This window comes from Palaemon carinicauda, chromosome 28, assembly GCF_036898095.1.
Source record: "Palaemon carinicauda isolate YSFRI2023 chromosome 28, ASM3689809v2, whole genome shotgun sequence".
Lineage (NCBI taxonomy): Eukaryota > Metazoa > Arthropoda > Malacostraca > Decapoda > Palaemonidae > Palaemon > Palaemon carinicauda.
In genome coordinates this window covers 14,352,152-14,375,299 of record NC_090752.1, presented here as the reverse complement: position 1 = coordinate 14,375,299, position 23,148 = coordinate 14,352,152, and the positions used below count along the sequence as shown (strand labels likewise).

At 45.4% G+C, this 23,148-nt stretch overlaps 1 long non-coding RNA gene across 1 annotated transcript; it reads right to left on the bottom strand.

The window, feature by feature from the left end:
- Positions 1 to 110: 110 nt before the first annotated feature.
- LOC137621466 (uncharacterized) lies at positions 111 to 22,354 on the bottom strand. The gene is made up of 3 exons (XR_011040246.1): positions 22,254 to 22,354; positions 13,087 to 13,213; positions 111 to 820 (listed from the first exon to the last, which is right to left on the bottom strand). It is a non-coding gene; the product is annotated as an uncharacterized lncRNA (long non-coding RNA).
- Positions 22,355 to 23,148: the final 794 nt, after the last annotated feature.

Here is a 23,148-nt window from a genome sequence, read left to right as displayed (position 1 = left end):
CAGGTTTGTATAGCTAGGAAAAATATAAATTTAAAAATTTGTAGTATACACAGTATAACAAGATCATGATTATTTGATTATTAAAGTCAAGAAATAAATTAAAATCTTAATGCTTAACATATAATCAATTTTATTCATACAGTTTTTAAATTTTTTTCTAGTACAGACCAGTAAAAATAATCTGCAAATAGTTGCAAACTCTTATAAAGTCCATCATATTCTGGAAATTATAATAGACATCTTAAAAAAGATTTTATGATTTAGTTGGACCACATGGTCCAGCACTGCTTGCTAGTTAGCCGTGTGGCTGTCATAAATAGTTGAGTAGGAATATACATCACTTGACTGCTGCAATAAGGAGTCACTCTGTTTGGTGGCTTGAGTTGGTAGGAATGTAGGTAACTAGATTAAGTGCAAATCCCTGGCTGGTTGGAATGAGGATTACTCGGCTGGTTTGGTGGAGCAAGTAGAGTATAGGGGCCTCCACTGGTTTGGTGGAGTAGGTAGGAGTGTACGTCATTCAGATGGCTTGACTACGTAGGCGTGTGGGTCATAGAGCTGGTAGGCTAAAATAGGTAGAAGTGTGGTTTTTCATCTGACTGGCAAACTGTAGTATGTAGGACTGGCTGACTGAAGTAGGTAGGAATGTTGGTGACCTGGACAGCTGACTAGAATAGGTAGGAGTTGAAGTCACTCCATTAGCTTGGTAGCGAGGCAAGTGTGGATCACAGGTCGTATGTAGAAGTGTAGTTCATTTGGCTGGTTTGGGGAGGTGGGAGTTGTGTAGGTCACTGCTGGCACGGTGGTGTTGGTCACTCTTCTGGGTGGGCAGAAAACGTAGGAATGTAAATTATATACAGCTATTAGTTAGGAACATAGATCACAGATCTAGCTTGGTGGAATAGATAGACATGTAAGTACATGTAAGTCACAGATAATAGGTAGGAATGTAGCATACATACATACTTTAGTAGGTAGGAGTATAGGTCACAAGAACCGATTGGTTAAAATAGATAGGGGTGTCAACGAATTCCATGACTGGCTGTATTAGGTAAGCATGTGAGTCTTATCTGGCTAACATTTGTAGGTTTGTGGGTAATAAGGTGGAAGTAGGTAGGATAAGGTTACAGTCTGGCTGTAGTAGGGAAGTGTTTGTCATACAGGTAGGTCAATCAGCTAGCTTGGTGGAGTAATTGTGTGTATAGGTCAATCTGCTGGCTTGGCTATAGTATGCATGTACTGTGTGAAGAGAGCTCTTCTTGCTTGGTAGAGTAGGTAGGAGTATAGATCACTCAGCTGACTAGGTTGAATAGGTAGGAATATAGGTCACAAAGCTAGTAGGTGGGAATATGAAGTAGGTCACAAAGCTAGTAGGTGGGAATATGAAGTAGGTCACAAAGCTAGTAGGTGGGAATATGAAGTAGGTCACAAAGCTAGTAGGTCACAAAGCTAGTAGGTGGGAATATGAAGTAGGTCACAAAGCTAGTAGGTGGGAATATGAAGTAGACCACTTGGCTGGCTAGTTGGATGAAGTAGATCGATGTATAGGTCACACAGTTGATAGGCAGAAGTGTTTTTCACAGAAATGGTTGACTGGTTGACTCGGATGGGTAAGGTATGTGAATCTCTCATGTGACTGGAATAGTTAAGTGTGCAGGTCCTTTTATCTATCTGACAGAAGTAGAGTTGTGGGTCCTTGTGTGGCCATAGTAACTTGGAATATCCAGACTCTAATAGCTGCCTAGAATAGGTAGGCGTGTCTTAATTTCTTGCCTGGAAGGTAAGGAGGGGGAAGGGTTGTAGCTCAGGTTACATAACCAACTGGGAGGGGGGGGGGAGCCCAGGTTATACAGCCAACTGGGGGGGGGAAGCCCAGGTTACACAGCCAACCGGGGGGAGACCAAGGTTACACAGCTAACAGGGGGGGGGGAGCCCAGGTTACACAGCTAACAGGGGGGGGGGAGCCCAGGTTACACAGCCAACAGGGGGGGAGCCCAGATTACATAGCCACAGGGGGGGGGAGCCCAGATTACATAGCCACAGGAGGGGGGAGCCCAGGTTATACAGCCAACAGGGAAAGCAAAGGTTACACAGCTAATACGGGGGGGGGGAGCCCAGGGTATACAGCTAACACGGGGGGGGCAGGGTATACAGCTAACACGGGGGGGGGGGGGTGGGGGGGGGAGGGGGAGCCCAGGGTATACAGCTAACACGGGGGGGGGGGGGGGTCGCAGCGCAGGTCTCACATGTACAGTAGTGCTGTAGATAGAAGCACAGGTCACACATGTATGGTAGTACTGTAGGTAGCAGCGCCAGTCACAAAGGTAAGGTAGTATTGTAGTAGCAGCACAGGTCATACTGTTACGGTAGTGTTGAGGTGGGAGCGCAGGTCACACTGGTACAGTAGTGTTGAGGTGGGAGCGCAGGTCACACTGGTACAGTAGTGTTGAGGTGGGAGCGCAGGTCACACTGGTACAGTAGTGTTGAGGTGGGAGCGCAGGTCACACTGGTAAAGTAGTACTGTAGGTAGCAGCGCAGGTCACCCTATTACGGTAGTGTTGAGGTGGGAGCGCAGATCTCACTGTTACGGCAGTGTTGAGGTGGGAGCGCAGATCTCACTGTTACGGCAGTGTTGAGGTGGGAGTGCAGGTCTCACTGTTATGGTAGTGTTGAGGGGAAGCGCAGGTCACACTGGTACAGTAGTGTTGAGGTGGGAGTGCAGGTCACACTGGTACAGTAGTACTGTAGGTAGCAGCGCAGGTCACACTGTTACGGTAGTGTTGAGGTGGGAGCGCAGGTCTCACTGTTATGGTAGTGTTGAGGGGAAGCGCAGATCACACTGGTACAGTAGTGTTGAGGTGGGAGCGCAGATCTCACTGTTACGGCAGTGTTGAGGTGGGAGCGCAGGTCTCACTGTTATGGTAGTGTTGAGGTGGGAGTGCAGGTCTCACTGTTATGGTAGTGTTGAGGGGAAGCGCAGGTCACACTGGTACAGTAGTGTTGAGGTGGGAGTGCAGGTCACACTGGTACAGTAGTACTGTAGGTAGCAGCGCAGGTCACACTGTTACGGTAGTGTTGAGGTGGGAGCGCAGGTCTCACTGTTATGGTAGTGTTGAGGGGAAGCGCAGATCACACTGGTACAGTAGTGTTGAGGTGGGAGCGCAGATCTCACTGTTACGGCAGTGTTGAGGTGGGAGCGCAGGTCTCACTGTTATGGTAGTGTTGAGGTGGGAGTGCAGGTCTCACTGTTATGGTAGTGTTGAGGGGAAGCGCAGGTCACACTGGTACAGTAGTGTTGAGGTGGGAGTGCAGGTCACACTGGTACAGTAGTACTGTAGGTAGCAGCGCAGGTCACACTGTTACGGTAGTGTTGAGGTGGGAGCGCAGGTCTCACTGTTATGGTAGTGTTGAGGGGAAGCGCAGGTCACACTGGTACAGTAGTGTTGAGGTGGGAGTGCAGGTCACACTGGTACAGTAGTACTGTAGGTAGCAGCGCAGGTCACACTGTTACGGTAGTGTTGAGGTGGGAGCGCAGGTCTCACTGTTATGGTAGTGTTGAGGGGAAGCGCAGGTCACACTGGTACAGTAGTGTTGAGGTGGGAGTGCAGGTCACACTGGTACAGTAGTACTGTAGGTAGCAGCGCAGGTCACACTGTTACGGTAGTGTTGAGGTGGGAGCGCAGGTCTCACTGTTATGGTAGTGTTGAGGGGAAGCGCAGGTCACACTGGTACAGTAGTGTTGAGGTGGGAGCGCAGGTCACACTGGTACAGTAGTACTGTAGGTAGCAGCGCAGGTCACACTGTTACGGTAGTGTTGAGGTGGGAGCGCAGGTCTGTTACGGTTGTGTTGAGGTGGGAGAGCAGGTCTCACTGTTATGGTAGTGTTGAGGTTGGAGCACAGGTCACACTGGTACAGTAGTGTTGAGGTGGGAGCGCAGGTCACACTGGAACAGTTGTGTTGAGGTGGGAGCGCAGGTCACACTGGTACAGTAGTACTGTAGGTAGCAGCGCAGGTCACACTGTTACGGTAGTGTTGAGGTGGGAGCGCAGGTCTGTTACGGTTGTGTTGAGGTGGGAGAGCAGGTCTCACTGTTATGGTAGTGTTGAGGTTGGAGCACAGGTCACACTGGTACAGTAGTGTTGAGGTGGGAGCGCAGGTCACACTGGAACAGTTGTGTTGAGGTGGGAGCGCAGGTCACACTGGTACAGTAGTACTGTAGGTAGCAGTGCAGGTCACACTGTTATGGTAGTGTTGGTGGTAGCACAGGTCACACTGGTACAGTAGTGTGGAGGTGGGAGCACAGGTCACACTGGTACGGTAGTGTTGAAGTGAAAGCACAGGTCACACAGCCAGTAGGTGGGAGTGCTGGTCTTTGAACAACTGTTTGGCTGTAGTAAGCTGGAGTATAGATCACAGGATGGCTGCGATACACAAGTGTGTGGGTCAAATAAGAGTACAGGTCACATGGCCAACTTGAGTAGGTAAGTTTGGAGGTCACTCGGCTGGATGACTACAATTACTAGGAGCTTGGCCAACATTGCTTGCTTGCTGGTGTTTAAAGCGAAAGTCATTATGCACATGTAGGTAGGGAAGAGTATGAATGGGCCCTTCGAGTGGCAGTGATAGAAAGAAAGTACTGTAGGTCTCCTAGCTAGGTTGTTAGGTCATACAACTGGCTGGTTAGAATAGGTAGGTGTGACTTCTGGGAGATCCCTGGCTGACTGGAGCAGTAAGATTGGAGGTCACATACCTAGTAGGTAGATGGTAGGTAACATAGCAGTTTAGGTATCTTCATTTTGATGGCTGAAGTAGGTACAAGAAAGGGTCCTACTTTTCTAGTCAGACAGCCAAGAGTTACAGGTAGCTAAATATAGGTCTCGCATCTGAATGGCTAGAATACGTATGTACAAGTCTGAGAGTCCCTTGGCTGGCTGGAGTGGGTCATTTGCCTAGTTGGGTGGCATACATACCAATCACTTTGGCAGAGACTGTAGTAAGTAGGAGAGTAAATCACTGTCAAGCCAGCTTGGAGGAGCAGGTAGGAGTGCAGGTCACTTCAATGGCTTTCTAGAGTAGGTTCAGTGTAAAGTCACTTGGCTAAATGGAGAATGTAGTCCTGTAATGTACATTACTTGACCTTCTGGTTAGATTAGGTATGAGTGCAAGTCATTAAAGTGTCTGGCAGTGTTACCTGGGTCACTTTAATAATTAGGAGCATACTGTAGGTCGTGCAGCTGGCTGAAGTATGCTCCAGTGTAGGTAACTTTTCTGGCAAGTAGGAGGTAGGACTTTGCGTTCTTTGGAGGTCTGGGAGGTTGTAATATTTAAGAGTATTGATCCCATAGCTAGCTGGATTGTAGTTCAATCAGTTGACTGACTGGAGAATGTAAGAGTAAACCACATGGCTGTTGTAATAGGTAGGCAGGCAAACTGCTCAGCCTTCTGGAGTGGGTAGTGGTGTAGGAAACTCAGCTGGCAAGCATACAAGTAAATTGATTGAGTGGCTGGAGAATGTAGAAGTGACAGTCCATTGGCTAGCTGGCTGGCTTTAATAGAAAGGAGAGAAAGTCACTCAGCCTGCTGGGTAAAGTAGGTAGCTGATTGGATGGAGTATGTAGTAACATTGGTTTTTAATCTGGATTGCAATGGTAAAAGTGTATATAACTAGGCTGTCTGGCTGATAAGAGTAGAATGTTTTGAAAAGAAATAGATCAGAATAGCAAGAAAATCTGTTGATTGCTTGACAAAATCTAGATGCATAATTTCAAGTCCAACTCCTTTACTTTTATATGCTTCTTAAATATTACTGCAGTGCTTTTACAATATAAAATTCTTTTTGAACTCATAACCCTTCTGATTTAATACACATTTACCAAATTATCAAGTAACTGATTTCCCCCCATCAACAGACTGGCATTTGAATGGGCAAAACAATTTGAATACAAAAATATGATCGTTGCAAGAGTTGAAATTACTGCTGTAAATTAAATATCCATATAATTCTATATGAAGACTTCATATACAACATTGGTTCAGATGCTATTACTGTAATAAAACTATTTGAAACTATTTTTAATTGAAATAACAAACACTAACCAAAAGTATAAACTTAGTAAAACATTGAAAGTGAAACTAAATTTACATGTGAAAAATAACAAATTTGGAAATAATTTGTATTTTTCCTAACATACAAACCTGGAGCTATTTATAATAGGGTATTACTTTCGGCGCAGCTGAAAGACAAGCCATGATAATTTTAGTGAGGGATAACTACCCCATCTGCTAGTTAGCAGGTGGGGTAGACAGGCTACTCCGCTCACTCACACCTCTCGGCTGAGTAACCACTTTTCTTAATGGCAGGACTTCTCGGGGGACAGAGTGACGGGACAATTTGTATAAATAGCTCCAGGTTTGTATGTTAGGAAAAATACAAATTATTTCCAAATTTGTTATTTGTTCCGACACAGATACAAACCTTCGCTATTTATAATAGGGTGACTTACTCTTAGGAGGGAGGAAGTCCTCACCAACTGGCCTTGGTCATGACCCGGGGTCCTCTCTATTTCGATCTGTGATCGAAAGTAGAAGGGACCCTACCCTTGCTAAAAACAAGTGCCGATATGAGGTAATGCACTGATAGCGACTTGCAGAAGCTTGTGTGTGAGTGGAACTAACAGTGTGGCTTGTCTTTAACATAGGAACTCGAGTACAGAACCTAATGTTCTTAAAGACTTGCCCAATACCCTCCCTCTAAAAGGTATTGGGGACGTAACAAAGTATTCTTCTATACTTAGGAGGCACAAGGGAAATGGGTCTTACCTGCAGCGAGGTGAGGTCAGCTATGCTGAGGCTTGCGGAGCTGTTTTCCCCAGAGGGGAGAAGGTGAAAGGAAGAAAGGAGCCAGGCATTCTTACTCATTCACCCCAGACTAATCTGGGTAGCCTCAGCCCTCAACCCTCTGCTACTTGTCCATCAAGGATCCTGAGGTGTTTAGACCATTTGTTGTGCGACCATCACAGGACCAATGGAAAAGGTCTCCATGTTCTTGTGGGTTACGTCTTTGCAGGTAGTGGGACGTAGGTAGTGGGACGTGAAGGTCGATTGACGCTTCCACGTGCCCACTTAAAGTATCTGCACCACTGAGTAGTTTCTTGAACGCCAGGGACGTAGCAATGCCAGTGACGTTACAAGCTCTGGGTCTAGGATGGAGGAGAGTCTAGATTAGGAGTAACCTCAATTGCCTTCCGATCCCAGAGGGGAAGGAAAACATTGAGGTCCTCTTGACCTTCCCCGTGCTGGTCAACAGTGCAGACACACAGGGGCGAGCTGGTATCATTCTTTTAAGGTAACCCTACAGACTCCTCACTGGGTAAAACCCAGTTGATGGGTTTCCGGTTACCGAACGAAGACACTTTATTCAAAATGGGCTGCACCTAGGGTACAGCACACTTGGATTTGAGTCTTGGCAATCCACTCAGGGACGCCGCTGAGGATTACTTCTCCCCGTCTCCTAGGGTAGGAGACATCAGAGGTTGGATCATACAACACACTAACTCTCTTGGTCAAAAGCCCAAGTGAGTAGAAAGGGCGTCTTCCGTGTAAGGAAGCGATCTGCTGCTGGGCCTAAGGTTCGTAGAGAGGGGTCTTCAGAGACTGAAGGACCCGAACCGCGTTCCCAGGGGAGGTTGAGATCTGACGGGGACAAGTTTTCTCAAACTTGCATAAGTATAGGCAGCCACGAAATCAGTCACAAAGGACCGAACACTTCGCCTGGAAGACCGACGCTGAAAAGTGTCTGAGGTGCCTAGACATATTTTCCGTATCTGTTGCGAAAGGCCTCTCTGAGAGGGGTGGTGTAGGATCGTCCCAGGCGAGAAGTCGAAGCAAAGCTACAGCTTAGGAAAGCGTTCGCATGTGGCTGCTTGGAAGATCGTGCCGTGGAGGGAGATCCCTCGGAACTCCGTCAGGAGCTGTAGAAGGTCCGGGAACCATTCTGTGGGTTGCCATAGCAAAGCTATTGGAGCTCCGTCAGGGGCAGCAGAAGGTCTGGGAACCATTCTGCGGGATGCCATAGCGAAGCTATTGGAGTCATTGATAAGATCCTGCTTATCCTGACTTGGCTGAGGACTTTTTCACCACTCCGAATGGGGGGAAATAACAAGGCACACCTCTAGGCCGCCCCACCGATCTTGGAATACATCTTGTTAGAGGTCCAGGGGAACGGTCGAGTGGGAGCATAACCACAGTCGGGGACCCCACAAAGTTAAGACTTTGTTGGGTACAAGATGATTCCAAGACACTAGGAGCCCACTATCTGGGTGGTTTTGCAAGCACATTCCTATACCAGGAATGATGCGAGCAGATGGGGGCAACTAGTTGTCTTCTGTCCATCTAAGGCTTTGTACTGCTAGATGGTTCTCCAAGAGAGGTGAATGCTAGTACCTTTCTGAATCGGATCAACCGACGAGGATGGAATGATATGGCATATGCCCCCCCCCCCTCCCTTTCTCTTTTGATGCATTACAGAGAGCATCAGGTCCAGAGGGAAAACGAGAAGACAGGCCTTATTGTGGAAGCTCTCGTCTGCCACCCATCATTCGCGGATTGTCCAGCGATGAGGGGGGGGAGTGCATAGCAATAAACACACCTCGAGATGATGTCGAGACATATAACCAATTGCTTCAAGAATGCCAGACATAATTGCCATCGACCGCTTACCTAAAGAGGTTACCATCGAACGCCTTCTCAATAGTGAGAAAACTACCGTCAAGTTCAGGCAAGGCCTGCCAGGGGAAATGAACTGCAATGTAAAGCATTTTTACATCATTTCCATCTGCTAACCCAACCACTCGAAGTGGGAAGGCGGGGGAAGGCGGAGGAAAGATGATGGTGGTTCGTTCGAAAACGAAAGGATTGGTGCTGGCGAAACCAGGCTAGCTGATATAGTAATCAGCTGGGAGTGTAGAGTGACTTATCAATTCACACCTTTGAAAGACCCCTCCCGTCGAGGGGGGGGTGGTCGACCATAGTTTTCAGAAAACTCTAAATCGTGGAAACAGAGAGATTCAGATGAGAAGCTAGGGGTTCAGAATCTATTTGTGAATTCCTTTCTCACGACCTTAAGGGATGTTGTGCCGAGTGCCGAGAACCCGCAGGGACTCTGTCGCTGATTCCTGATGGAATTCCAGGAATTGTGTTACGTGACCAGGATCCAAAGGAACTGTGTCATAGTTACCTGTAGAGATTCATAAACCCTTAGGCAGCAGGCATCCCTTTGTCATCAGAGTAAAACTCTTGATGACGATGGGCGTGCGAACAATTCACGGGACGAGAGTGTGAAAACTCTGTCATGAGAGTAAACCTCTTGTGCACTCGTGAACACTTCGAGCAACGAGAGTCCGCAAACTCTGTCATATAGGTATGGCTATGGTCACGAGGACCCAAAGGTTCAGTGTGAACTGCGTTGTGAGACCCCGAAGGGTCATAAGAGTTGTTCGTGCACTTCAACCGATTGCGTGCGTGCCAAATTGGTCATGCGTGCGAGCCAATATGGTCGTGCGCTCCAATCCGATTGTGTGCGCGTGCCAATATGGTCGTGCGCTCCTATCCGATCGTGTGCGCCAAATGGTCGTGCGCGCGCCAATATGGTCGTGCGCTCCTATCCGATCGTGTGCGCCAAAATGGTCGTGCGCTCCTATCCGATCGTGTGCGCCAAAATGGTCGTGCGCGCACCTTTTTCGCGCTCGTGTAGCGCATGAGGTTGTTCGCGCACCTGGCGCGCATAAGGTTGCGCGCAGTGTGTTGTTCGCGCGCATGGCGCGCCACAGCATGTTCGAGCGCATGGCAAGCCACAGGATGTTCGAGCGCATGGTGAGCCACAGGATGTTCGAGCGCATGGCCAGCCACAGGATGTTCGAGCGCATGGCCAGCAACAGGATGTTCGAGCACATGGCGAGCAACAAGATGTTCGCGCATATGGCGCACCAAGGATGAACCCGCGTGCCATGATCGCCATTTGCTTGCACTCGCCAAGACGGTCGTGCACGCCGATTCGGTCATGTGCGCCAATTTGGCCGTGCACGCGAGAGCTCTCAGGTTGGTAAGAGAACTCACTGCTACACTCACCCGAAGGTTCACGATAGCTTGTGTTGTGTGAGCGTGAACGATCAACACAACAAGAGTTTGGAAACTCTGTCATAAAAAGAATGACTCAGGTCACGAGAACCCGAAAGATCAACGTGAACTGTGTTGCGCGAACCCGAAGGGTCAGCCCAACGAGAAACTAAAGTTTCCCTGTCACTAAACACCGAAGTGTCGGAGTGACTAAAGTTACGAATGACCCCCAAGGGTTCTGCGTAACTAATGTTACAAGACACCGAAGGGTCAGCGTAACGAGAAACCGAAGTTTCAGTAACTAAAGTTACGAGAGCCCTAGGGTTCAACATAACTGATGTTACGAGACCCCAAAGGGTCAGCGTAACGAGAAACCGCAGTTTCCCTGTCACAACACACCAAAGTGTTAGAGTGACTAAAGTTACAAGAGCCCAACGGTTCTGCATAACTAATGTTACGAGACCCCTTAGGATCAGCATAACGAGGAATCGAGGTTCCTCTGTCACGAGACCCCGAAAGGTCGGCGTGATTGATGGCACATGGTCCAGAAGGCTCAATGTTACCATCGTTACGAGAGCCCGGAGGTTCAGCGTAACTGAAACCCGAAGGTTTCGAGCGGAGTCCTACTGTCATGAGAACCATCAGGATCAACATGACGAGAGCCCGAAGGCTCAAACGATCACGCCAGCCCAAAGGGTGATTGAACGAGACCCCGAAGGATCAAGGAGAACCATCAGGTTCAAGATAACACCTCCGCATAAGAGGTTTGTTCTCCCGAAGGAGAAAGTCGCTTAAGAGAAGGCTCTCGCTCCGCCCCTGAAGGAGAACCATAAGCGTAGGGATAACCTGCTTCGGAGAAAGCTCTGCCACCGCCCCTGGTGGATCAGCAAGCTCCTACAAGTTATTTCTCGCGAACGAGAGGGAAGTTCTCCCGAAGGAGATCGACTAAGACAAGCTTTCTCCCAGCTCTATGGGAAAAAAGCGAAGGTTTAATAATCTCTCTCGCGAACGAGAGTGAAGTCCTCCCGAAGAAGGACATCGCCTAAACCAAGCTTTCTCCCAGCTCTATGGGAAAAAAGCGTAGGTGTAAAAAATCTCTCGCGAACGAGAGAAGTCCCCCTGCAAGAGGACATAGCCCAATTAAGCTTTATCCCAGCTCTATGGGAAAAAAGCATAGGCATAAACAAAAATCACTCTCACTCTCTCTCTCGGGCGAGAGAGAGGGGGAAGTTCCCCTCGAAGGAGGAGCATCAAGTTGAAGGTTGACAGCGAATGCTACCTCGTAATGAGGGCAGCTCACGAGCTACCACGTGTACTACGTTACCTGTGAAGAAAAAAAAAAAAGAAAGTTATCAATTACAATTCATGCTCCGTTGTACAAAATACACTAATCGGGGAATAAGTCTCCTTCCTTGTAAGATAATTGCTCGAAAGGGAGCTGAAATGTTATAAACTTTAATTCTGTAATGAAACAAACACACGGCAGTGTTGAGAATCTGCCGAAAGACAACCTTACGGCGGAGGCAGTTGGATACGATGTCAACAGCACTAAAGTTACACGTATCTAACAACGTATATTTCCATTTATACATATATACACTCAAATATATGCAAGATCAATGAAAACACACAAGAAACTAAAAATAAAAATAAACAAAAAACATCAAGGCCAGTCTATGCGGGAGAGAAGGACAGCATGTCCGTCCTCTACCGAGCCAAAAAGTAAAGTGGTTACTCAGCTGAGAGGTGAGTGAGCGGGGTAGCTAGTCTATTCCACCCCCCATCCGCTAACTAGTGGATGGGGTAGTTATCCCTCACTAAAATTATCATGGCTCGTCTTTCGGCTGCGCCGAAAGTAATACCCTATTATAAATAGCGAAGGTTTGTTTCTGTGTCGGAACAACTGATAAGCAAGTATTGAAACTTTTTCAAATTAGTAGGTAATGCTAGTTCAAAGGTATCAAACAACCTGTAAAATTTTTCTCAAGCAATAAACACCAAGAAGAAACTTTCAAGAGTAAACTCAATCAAGATGATCATCACATTGAGAAAGGTAAAGTATATCAACATAATTTGAAAAAAAATTAAATGTAGTCCACCTAGCATATGAAAATAAGTAAAAGGGCCCTGCTAAATTCTGAGGAAACTACAAATGCATAAAGGCAAGTAAAGTATCAAGCCTTTTTAACCCACATGAAAAAATACATATTGTACTTGGAAAGTATGGCGAGGCAACACGTAAATTTACAAGGACAGATAACTACATGGGCAATTCGTGGAACATCGAGGAAATTAATTTGAAGAATTTGGCAATACCAACAAATTAAGTTAGAAACAATTAGACTGCATTTTAATTAAGGCAACTCTATCAACTTTGATTTCCTCTGTTGATAGCATTTAAAATATAACCGTATGATTAGCACAGCCAAAACAGGTTGAGGATTAAATATCTTTATATAATATATAGTGAAACTCTCCCATATAATTACAAAGCAAAATTATTATAGTCTGCATCTATGATAACATTAATGTGGTAAAATGAAATGTTTACAGCAACATGAGAGATATTGCAAACTCATAGTCTATTATAGTATAGCAATATTTAAAAAAAAAAATAATTTATATATATTTTCAAATAGATTCCTGACTTCTGAGAAACTATTTGACTTCAGACTATCCCGAGGAGTTAATAAAGTTTAACATGCTTTATCAATACTACTCATTATAATCAATAGAATACAACTGCAGCTAATTTATTGTTTGAAAAAACCTTGAGTTGAACTTAACGCTATACTCATGCATGATTTATATTTGAAAAGCATCACTAACAAGGCTTAAAAAGCATAACTAAATAATATGTATTAACAAATTCCTTGTGTACTAAATATATTCCCATGCTTGATACTTAATATTGTACCTAACATTAATGTTGTGACTTTCTTGATTCAGTCTAAATATAAATTTTTACTTACTTTGGTAACAAATTTATCCTACAATGTAATTTTATAAGTACTGTATACTCCAATGGAATGCAATCCTTAAATTAGCTAGATCAGAAATCTTGTACAGTAGGTTGCAAATGTGTATCTTCTCAGCATTCTGAAAGAAAAATTCTTGGTTACTATAACATACCAACATAATACTTTGTATTTAACAAGGATAATTATTTAATCATACATTATATTATATATTCAACACTTTATTTCCACGTGTAAAAGAGCAAAAACCGTAAAAAAAAAAAAAGACAACTGGATATTAATTTGTAAGAGTCAGATCATTATATTATACTAACCTACTGATATGGAAATGGAATAAAATGTTATTTTTATTAGTAAAATAAATTTTTGAATATACTTACCCGATAATCATGTAGCTGTCAACTCCGTTGCCCGACAGAATTCTATGGAGGGATACGCCAGCTATCACAATACTAGAAGGGGGTGTACTTACCAGCGCCACCTGTGGCCAGGTACTCAAGTACTTCTTGTTGACACCTCCTCAATTATTCCTCGGTCCACTGGTTCTCTATGGGGAGGAAGGGAGGGTCGATTAAATCATGATTATCGGGTAAGTATATTCAAAAATTTATTTTACTAATAAAAATAACATTTTTCAATATTAAACTTACCCGATAATCATGTAGCTGATTCACACCCAGGGGGGTGGGTGAAAACCAGTGTACAAGATTAAAGGATAGCTAAGTATCCCATATTTCATATAACAGTTATCTCAAATAACAATGAAATAATAAGTACCTGGTAAGGAAGTCGAATTGAACCGTTACTCTGCCTCTTTTTTAAGTTCGTCTTCCTTACTGAGCGCAGCGTTCCTCTTGGAGGCTGAATCAACCCAAAGGTGCTAAAGTATATAGGGTTGCAACCCCTACTAAAGGACCTCTACAAAACCTCTAACCCAGGCGCTTCTCAAGAATGAATAGACCACCCGCCAAATCAAAAGGATGCGGAAGGCTTCTTAGCCTACCGTAACAACCATAAAAACAACAATAAAAGCATTCAAGAGAAAGGTTAAAAAAGGTTATGGGATTAAGGGAATGTAGTGGCTGAGCCCTCACCTACTACTGCACTCGCTGCTACGAATGGTCCCAGGGTGTAGCAGTTCTCGTAAAGAGACTGGACATCTTTAAGATAAAATGATGCAAACACTGACTTGCTCCTCCAATAGGTTGCATCCATTATGCTCTGCAGAGAACGGTTTTTATTAAAGGCCATCGAAGTAGCTACGGCTCTTACTTCGTGGGTCCTTACCTTCAGCAATGCAAGGTCTTCCTCCTTTAAGTGAGAATGGGCTTCTCTAATCAGAAGCCTTATATAATACGAAACCCCGTTCTTGGACATGGGCCTCGAAGGTTTCTTGATGGCACACCATAAGGCTTCTGACTGTCCTCGAATAGGTTTAGACCTCTTAAGATAATATTTGAGAGCTCTGACAGGGCAAAGAACTCTCTCTAGTTCGTTACCTACCATGTTGGAGAGGCTAGGTATTTCAAACGATCTAGGCCAAGGACGTGAAGGAAGTTCGTTCTTTGCTAGGAATCCGAGCTGAAAAGAACATGTTGCAGATTCGGTCGTGAAACCAATGTTCTTGCTGAAGGCATGAACCTCACTGACTCTCTTAGCTGTTGCAAGGCAGACGAGAAAAAGAGTCTTGAGGGTAAGGTCCTTGAAGGAAGCTGACTGGAGAGGTTCGAACCTAGATGACATAAGGAACCTTAAGACTACGTCTAGGTTCCAGCCTGGAGTGGAAAGACGACGCTCTTTAGACGTCTCAAAAGACTTAAGAATGTCTTGAAGGTCCTTGTTGGAAGAAAGGTCCAAACCTCTGTGGCGGAGAACTGAAGCCAACATACTCCTATACCCTTTAATCGTAGGGGCTGAAAGGGATCTCTCATTCCTAAGATGTAGAAGGAAGTCAGCTATTTGGGTCACAGAGGTATTGGTAGAGGATATTGAATTGGCTCTACACCAGCTTCGGAAGACTGCCCACTTAGATTGGTAGACTCTACGAGTGGAAACCCTTCTTGCTCTGGCAATCGCACTGGCTGCCTCCTTCGAAAAGCCTCTAGCTCTAGCGAATCTTTCGACAGTCTGAAGGCAGTCAGCCGAAGAGCGTGGAGGTTTGGGTGCAACCTGTCTACGTGAGGTTGACGTAGAAGGTCCACTCTTAGAGGTAGAGTCCTGGGGATGTCGACTAGCCATTGAAGTACCTCTGTGAACCATTCTCTTGCAGGCCAAAGGGGAGCAACCAGCGTCAGCCGTGTCCCTTCGTGCGAGATGAATTTCTGCAGAACTTTGTTTATTATCTTGAACGGTGGGAATGCGTAAAGGTCGAGATGGGACCAGTTCAGTAGAAAAGCATCCACATGAACTGCTGCAGGGTCTGGAACAGGGGAACAGTACAGCGGAAGTCTCTTGGTTATGGAGGTGGCAAACAGATCTATGGTAGGTTGACCCCACAAGGTCCAAAGTCTGTTGCACACACTCTTGTGGAGGGTCCATTCCGTGGGAATGACCTGATTCCTTCTGCTTAGGCGATCTGCTGAGACGTTCATATTGCCCTGAATGAACCTCGTGACCAGAGTGAGGTTTAGACCTCTTGACCAAATGAGGAGGTCCCTTGCGATCTCGAATAGGCTCCTCGAATGGGTCCCTCCTTGCTTGGAGATGTAAGCCAAGGCTGTGGTGTTGTCTGAGTTCACCTCCACCACTTTGCCTAGCAGGAGGGACTTGAAGTTCAGCAGGGCTAAATGAACTGCTAGTAGCTCCTTGCAGTTGATGTGGAGCAATCCCTGTTCCTCGTTCCACGTTCCCGAGCATTCCCGTCCGTTCAAGGTCGCACCCCAGCCCGAGTCCGATGCATCTGAGAAGAGATGAAGATTGGGGGTCTGAACAGCCAACGATAGGCCCTCCCTGAGAAGGAGATTGTTCTTCCACCACAGGAGAGTGGTCTTCATCTCTTGGGTGATTGGGATAGAGACTGCTTCGAGAGTCGAACCCTTGTCCCAATGAGCTGCAAGATGGAATTGAAGAGGGCGGAGGTGGAGTCTCCCTAGCTCGACAAACAGGGCCAGTGATGAAAGGGTCCCTGTGAGACTCATCCACTGTCTCACCGAGCAACTGCTCCTCTTCAGCATGCTCATGATGCACTCTAGGGCTTGGCTTATCCTGGGGGCCGATGGAAAAGCCCGAAAATCCTGACTCCGAATCTCCATTCCCAGGTACACAATGGATTGGGAGGGAATGAGCTGAGACTTTTCTATGTTGACTAACAGACCCAGCTGTCTGATTAAGTCCAAAGTCCAGTTGAGATTCTCCAGACAGCGACGACTCGTGGAGGCTCTCAACAGCCAGTCGTCTAAGTAGAGGGAGGCTCTGATGTCCGATAAGTGTAGGAATTTTGCTATATTCCTCATCAGATGAGTGAACACCATAGGAGCTGTGCTTAGGCCAAAACACAGGGCTTGGAATTGGTAGACAACCTTTCCAAAAACGAATCTCAAGAAAGGTTGGGAGTCTGGATGAATAGGAACGTGAAAGTATGCATCTTTCAAGTCCAACGAGACCATCCAGTCCTCCTGTCTGACCGCTGCTAGGACCGACTTCGTCGTCTCCATCGTGAACGTCTGCTTGGTGACATACGCGTTGAGCGCGCTGACGTCCAGCACCGGTCTCCAACCTCCTGTCTTCTTGGCCACAAGAAAGAGACGGTTGTAGAAGCCCGGGGATTGATGGTCCCGGACTATAACCACTGCCTTCTTCTGCACAAGTAGCGACACCTCCTGGTGCAATGCTAGCCTCTTGTCCTCTTCTTTGTAGTTGGGAGAGAGGTTGATGGGAGATGTGGTCAGAGGTGGTTTGAGGCAGAATGGAATCCTGTAACCGTCCCTCAGCCAACTGACAGACTGGGCGTCTGCACCTCTCTTCTCCCAGGCTCGCCAGAAGATCTTGAGTCTGGCTCCTACTGCTGTCTGGAGATGCGGAGAGTCAGTTTTTTCCTTTAGATGTCTTGGAGCCTTTCCTAGACTTGCCCCTGTAAGAGTCTGGACGGGAGCTTCCTCGGCTGGGGGCTCTACCACGAAAGGGCGGTATGAACCTCGTAGCAGGGGTATCAGCCACTGGGGAGCGATAAGTCTTGGGGACTGAGGTAGCAACCTTAGACTTACGAGCCGATGAGGCTACAAGATCGTGTGTGTCCTTTTGTATCAGGGCAGCAGACAAGTCTTTAACCAGCTCTTCGGGGAAGAGGAACTTCGAGAGCGGAGCAAAAAGGAGTTGTGACCTTTGACAAGGTGTAATGCTGGAGGAAAGGAAGGTACACGGTTGTTCCCTTTTCTTCAAAACCCCTGATACAAACATCGACGCAAGCTCACCAGATCCATCCCTAATGGCCTTATCCATGCAGGACATTAATAGCATGGCAGAATCCTTGTCCGCAGGAGAGGTCTTCTTGCTGAGGGCTCCCAGGCACCAGTCTAAAAAGTTGAACATCTCAAATGCTCTAAATACTCCCTTCAGTAAGTGATCAAGGTCTGAGAAGGTCCAGCAAACCTTAGAGCGCCTCATTGCAGTTCTCCGAGGCGAGTCTACCAGACTTGAGAAGTCAGCCTGGGCAGAGGCAGGTACTCCCAAGCCTGGTGCTTCTCCTGTGGCATACCAAACGCTCGCTTTCGAAGTGAGCTTAGTCGGAGGGAACATGAAAGAAGTTTTGCCAAGGTGTTGCTTAGACTGCAGCCACTCCCCTAAGATCCTTAATGCTCTCTTAGAGGACCTTGCTAGGACTAGCTTAGTATAGGTGGACTTAGCTTGTTGTATGCCCAGCGAAAACTCAGATGGCGGAGAGCGGGGAATAGCAGAGACAAAGTGGTCTGGGTAAACCTCTCTAAGCAGAGTCAAGACCTTACGAAAGTCAATAGACTGTGGAGAAGGCTTGGATTCATCCACGTCTGACGAGGGATCCAGGTGTGCTTCCTCATCATCAGACGCCTCATCACCCGAGTGTAGCGAAGAGATCGGACAAGAATGCTGAACAGCAGAGTCAGAACGAGTAGGAACAATATTAGTGGTTTCCTCTTCAAGTAACTATTGAGGGAAAACCTGAGGCTCAGACTGCAAAGGCTGAATAAAAGACGAAGCAGAAGGAAGGCGCATGGGTGGAGGAGGCTGACTCCTAGCATGAGTGGTTGCACCCAAGGTATGCGCTTGCTGAGCGGTTGGCGGAAGCGGAGTAGCAAGTTCCTGTTCCTGTGGTGTGAGCGGAGCGCGATGAGGTTGAGGCTGCGCAGAACAAGGTAAATGTCTCGCAAGCTGAGGCTCCTGAGGCGCAAGGCCAAGGTGTAGTGGTGCTTGCCTTGTGGAGGGTTGAGCTCGCTGCAGCGAGAGCTGAGGAGACTGACTCCTGGACGGGAGAGGTTGTTGTACCTCAACCGAGAGTTGCACCACTGGCGGAGCAGCAAGTGGAGGCGGAGGAAGAGAGGTATAATCCTCCTGATCCCATAGTAAAGGTTGCCTTAAAGAAGGCGGAGGCTGAACACCACTGGGAACAGCAAACTCTGAACGTGGCTCAACATCGTACGCCTGGCAGGTGGTACTGCGATCAGGCGGAGCGAGCGCAGGCGGAGCGAGCGCAGGCGGAGGGAGTGTAGGCGGAGGCGGAGGCGCAACACTCTCAGCCCGACACTCACGCATCAAGTCCGAAAGCTGTGCTTGCATGGACTGTAGTAGAGTCCACTTAGGGTCGGCAGAAACTACAGTAGGCTGAGGTAAAGCCTTAACAGTCGAGCTCTGTTGTGGCAGAACCTTACTCCTCTTGGGCGGAGTGCAGTCGACAGATGACTGCGGCGAGTCAGAGCTGAGCAAATGACTGCAACCTGGCTGAGCACTCGCGGACTGGACTCTGCGTTTAAGTGGTCTCGAGACCTGAGACCAACGTTTCTTCCCTGACAGATGATCAGCGGACGAGAAAAAGACGGGCTCAATCGTCTGCAGGTGGGAGTGACGGTCTTTGGAAGACACGCCCGCAACCACCGAGGATACTTCTGTGCGCCTAACAAGGCCTGCCGAACCCTTATGCCCTTCGACATTGCTTCTCCCCTGGGCTTGGGAGCTTGCAAGAGGTCCCGGACTGGGAGGACGACTGGCTCGCACAGAAGTATCCTCACGCACCACACTGGCACTGACACTAGCACTTGGCACTGCACTGACACTAGCACTCGTCACAGTACTGGCACTAATTCCACCCACTGCACTCTTGACCTTAAGTTCCTTGACTTCGGCCATCAGAGACTTATGATCACTTACCACTGACTCTACTTTATCGCCTAAGGCCTGAATAGCACGCAAAACAACAGACATATCAGGCGGAGGGCAAACAGTAGGCTCGGGGGTAGCCACTACAGGGGTAGGAAAAGGTAGGGGATCATGAGGTGAGGAAAAAAGTGAAGAGTGAGAAGAACTCCTCCTAACTCTACCTCTCTCTAACTTAGATGAATATTTCAAAAGACGGACAAATTCCAGTTCCGAAAGTCCGGCGCATTCCTCACATCGATTTTCTAACTGACAGGGCCTGTCCCTACAGTCAGAACAAGCGGTGTGAGGATCTACCGAGGCCTTCGGAATACGCCTATTGCAAGACCTACATCGTCTATGGGAGGGGGCTTGCGAAATGTCAGACATCTTGAATCCAAAGAGTTAGCCAAAGGGGTTTCCAAAATCAAGCAAAAGATCGTTAACCGTTAATCAGGACTATATAAAAGCTATCTAGCTAATATAAGAAGGTTTCCAGTAAAGCGACAGCCGAAATCTGAGAGAATACTTCACCAATTAGCCGTGAACAAACTCGAAGATCATAAGCGTATCCCAGAACGTCTTGCCGGAAGCACGACAGAGGAATAATTGAGGAGGTGTCAACAAGAAGTACTTGAGTACCTGGCCACAGGTGGCGCTGGTAAGTACACCCCCTTCTAGTATTGTGATAGCTGGCGTATCCCTCCATAGAATTCTGTCGGGCAAAACGGAGTTGACAGCTACATGATTATCGGGTAAGTTTAATATTGAAAAAAGTACTTTTAATGATATGTCAATTTATAAACTGCCAAAAACCAAAGCCATCCTTATAATTGCTAGACTAATTTTAAGTAAAAGTTAAACAATACACAAGTATTTTGAAATAGATGAACTTCCTGCCTATTCACACCTCTCTTATGTCAAATAGGGCTAATCAACAGTAACAGTTTTTGATGAAGACATCCAGGTAGAAACACCCAAGGTTAGAGATAAAAAATTAAGTTGGAAATGAATAAAAGTATCATACAAACACTATTGAACTATTGTATAACCACTATCCACATATAAACCACAATATTTAAGTATGATACATAATACTTAGAGCCTCGGTGAGGAAGCCAAGTGGAAGTTTCAGTTCCTATTTAATCTTAATTTTAGCCAAGCAGGCCCAACTCCTCACTGTGGTGCTCAACCACAGCAGTAACCTTCACAGTAGAGCTTAAACTGGCCTGAGGAGACTACCTGCTTTATGTGAATTGAATTCCACCTTGTTACCAAAACAGTGGAAGACCATGGTACAGAGGTTATGACACTACCAAAGACTAGAGAACAATGCATAGATTTTGGAGTGTCCTCCTGGAAGAGCTGCTTACTATAGCTAAAGAGTCTCTTCTACCCTTACCAAAAGGAAAGTAGCCACACACAATTAAAGTGCAGTAGTTAACCCTGTGAGCGAAGAAGAATTGTTTGGTAATCTCAGTGTTGTCCGGTGTGTGAGGACAGAGGAGAATCTGTAAAGAATATGCTAGACTATTCGGTGTATGAGTAGGCAAAGGGAAAGTGAACCGTAACCAGAGAGAAGGATCCAATGTAGTACTGTCTGGCCAGTCAAAGGACTCCATAACTCTCTAGTGGTAGTATCTCAACGGGTGGCTGGTGCCTTGGCCAACCTACTACTTACTAACCTCACAATTCCTCAATAACTAATTATCCTAGAATTAAAACTTAACTAATTTTTATCTTATACTCATAACATTTCATAAGTTTGTTTGATAGACAAGGTACCTAGACAATCCAATACCTAAAACCATTATTACAGAAATATGATATGAAGAAGTTACATAAAGTATTATTAAGCAATTAAATCTGTTATGACCAGTCATCAAGAATAACAGAACTTCCCTTACAAGCAAGACTGTCAAAACAAAGTGACTACCTACAAGGATTAGATTGGATTTATAAAGGCACTAGACCCTTGGAGGGCTTTCAGTCCCCAGGTGTCAAGTGGGGAAATTCCTTTGGTTGTGGTATGATGTAAAAGTTTAATAGGTTGAAAAGCATAATAGAAGCTAAAGAGAAGCGTGCAAGGGTGAAAAATGTTGCAACAAAGACCTTTTAAATAGTACCTAAAGTCACTGCTTGAAGTGCATTCACAGCACTACTCATTAAGAATAGATAGATTCTGACATGTATACAAGAAACTTATTGGAAAAGTCTACTTCTATGTTTATTGTCAAGAAATGGTGTGAACCAAGAAATCATCATGGCCAAGGATAATGAAGATCCAATGAATTTGGATGCCAATGTTTCTATGAACTACATTCCCTACAAACTCTAAAGGTCTTTCACATCTACCACAGTAGACTAGCACAATAAATGATTAAGTTCTCCTCATTTAGCAGTTATATACCTTAGAAATGATGCTAAAGGAGCATTTCACTGGGCGGCACAGGTCGGAGCCCAGAAAATGACTAAGTTCTTTCCTTATAAAGCACAGACAACCCAAGACTGTACACTTAATATCTACGAATTCCCCTAGGTTTTGGGACTCTCTATGACCAAGAGGTGATCCTTTGTAATAAAATTCTGTGTTTTATTGCCGACTTCATTCATTACTTTTCAATAGAAAGCAATGGTATCAAATGCTAGATCTCAAACATTCTTCCTAATCCTTATCAACTTCAAACAAATAACTGGATTTGGGGCTTGTTAAGTGTATGAATTAAAGTTAGAATTTAAAATTTAATGGCAACTACTTTGCTAAAACAATTTTATAATACTCAAGGAAAAATCTGAACAAAAATAAAAGCTACACAACTCTAAACAAAACAAAACCTTACCTCGATGATAAGCAAAGTTATCTAAAAACCTCTTGATAAGTGTGAAACTTGCAGAGAGACACTCACCACCCCTTGCATGTCAAAATTAAGTCCATCAAAGCCAGAGATTAAAGAAGCCACTATACACAGGACAGTTTCTAAATACTATATCTGGAATTAGAAAAAAAAAGTTAGTAATGTATACAAGAACTTCAGAAAATCAGGAAAATTTTAAATACAATGTGAAACTTATCTAACAAATAAGATAAATTTGAAAAGTTACCAGTAAGTACAGTATCTATAAGAAGACTGAAATCATATATAATGAAAATCTAAGCATTTTTTTGTTTGTTTATTGGCTACAGTACTTGTAGCAGAAATATTAGAATGCTGTACTTGAAAGTGACAGAAGTAACTAAAAGCTCTAACATTCTGCAACTATCCTATCATGAAATACATAAATTTTACTCTAGATTGCATTTGATATTTCTTGCTACTTATCAAAACAGCATAATAAATAATTATAATTGTAAACAAAGCTCCGATGTTTTCCTACAATTGTGTCATGAAACTAAAATATTTTAACTCAAAATTCCATTTGATGTTTCCTGCTACACAATCCTAAAAAGAAGCAATATGAACCCCTGCACTTCGGTAAACTTCAATTGCTATTACTGCATTCATAGTGCCTAACATGGAAAATATTTATGACCAAAGAACTTACTATGCTACCACATTTTAAAAAATGCTTCCCTCATCTTCATCAAAGCTGATAATACCTGATCAAGAAATTCACAACTGAGGAGACATGTTGGTAGTTTATAACAACTACATATGAGCATTTTTATATCAAATACATTACAATCTGTAACAATTTTAAAAAAGATCAGTCATATATTGAGATTTATGTGAGCCT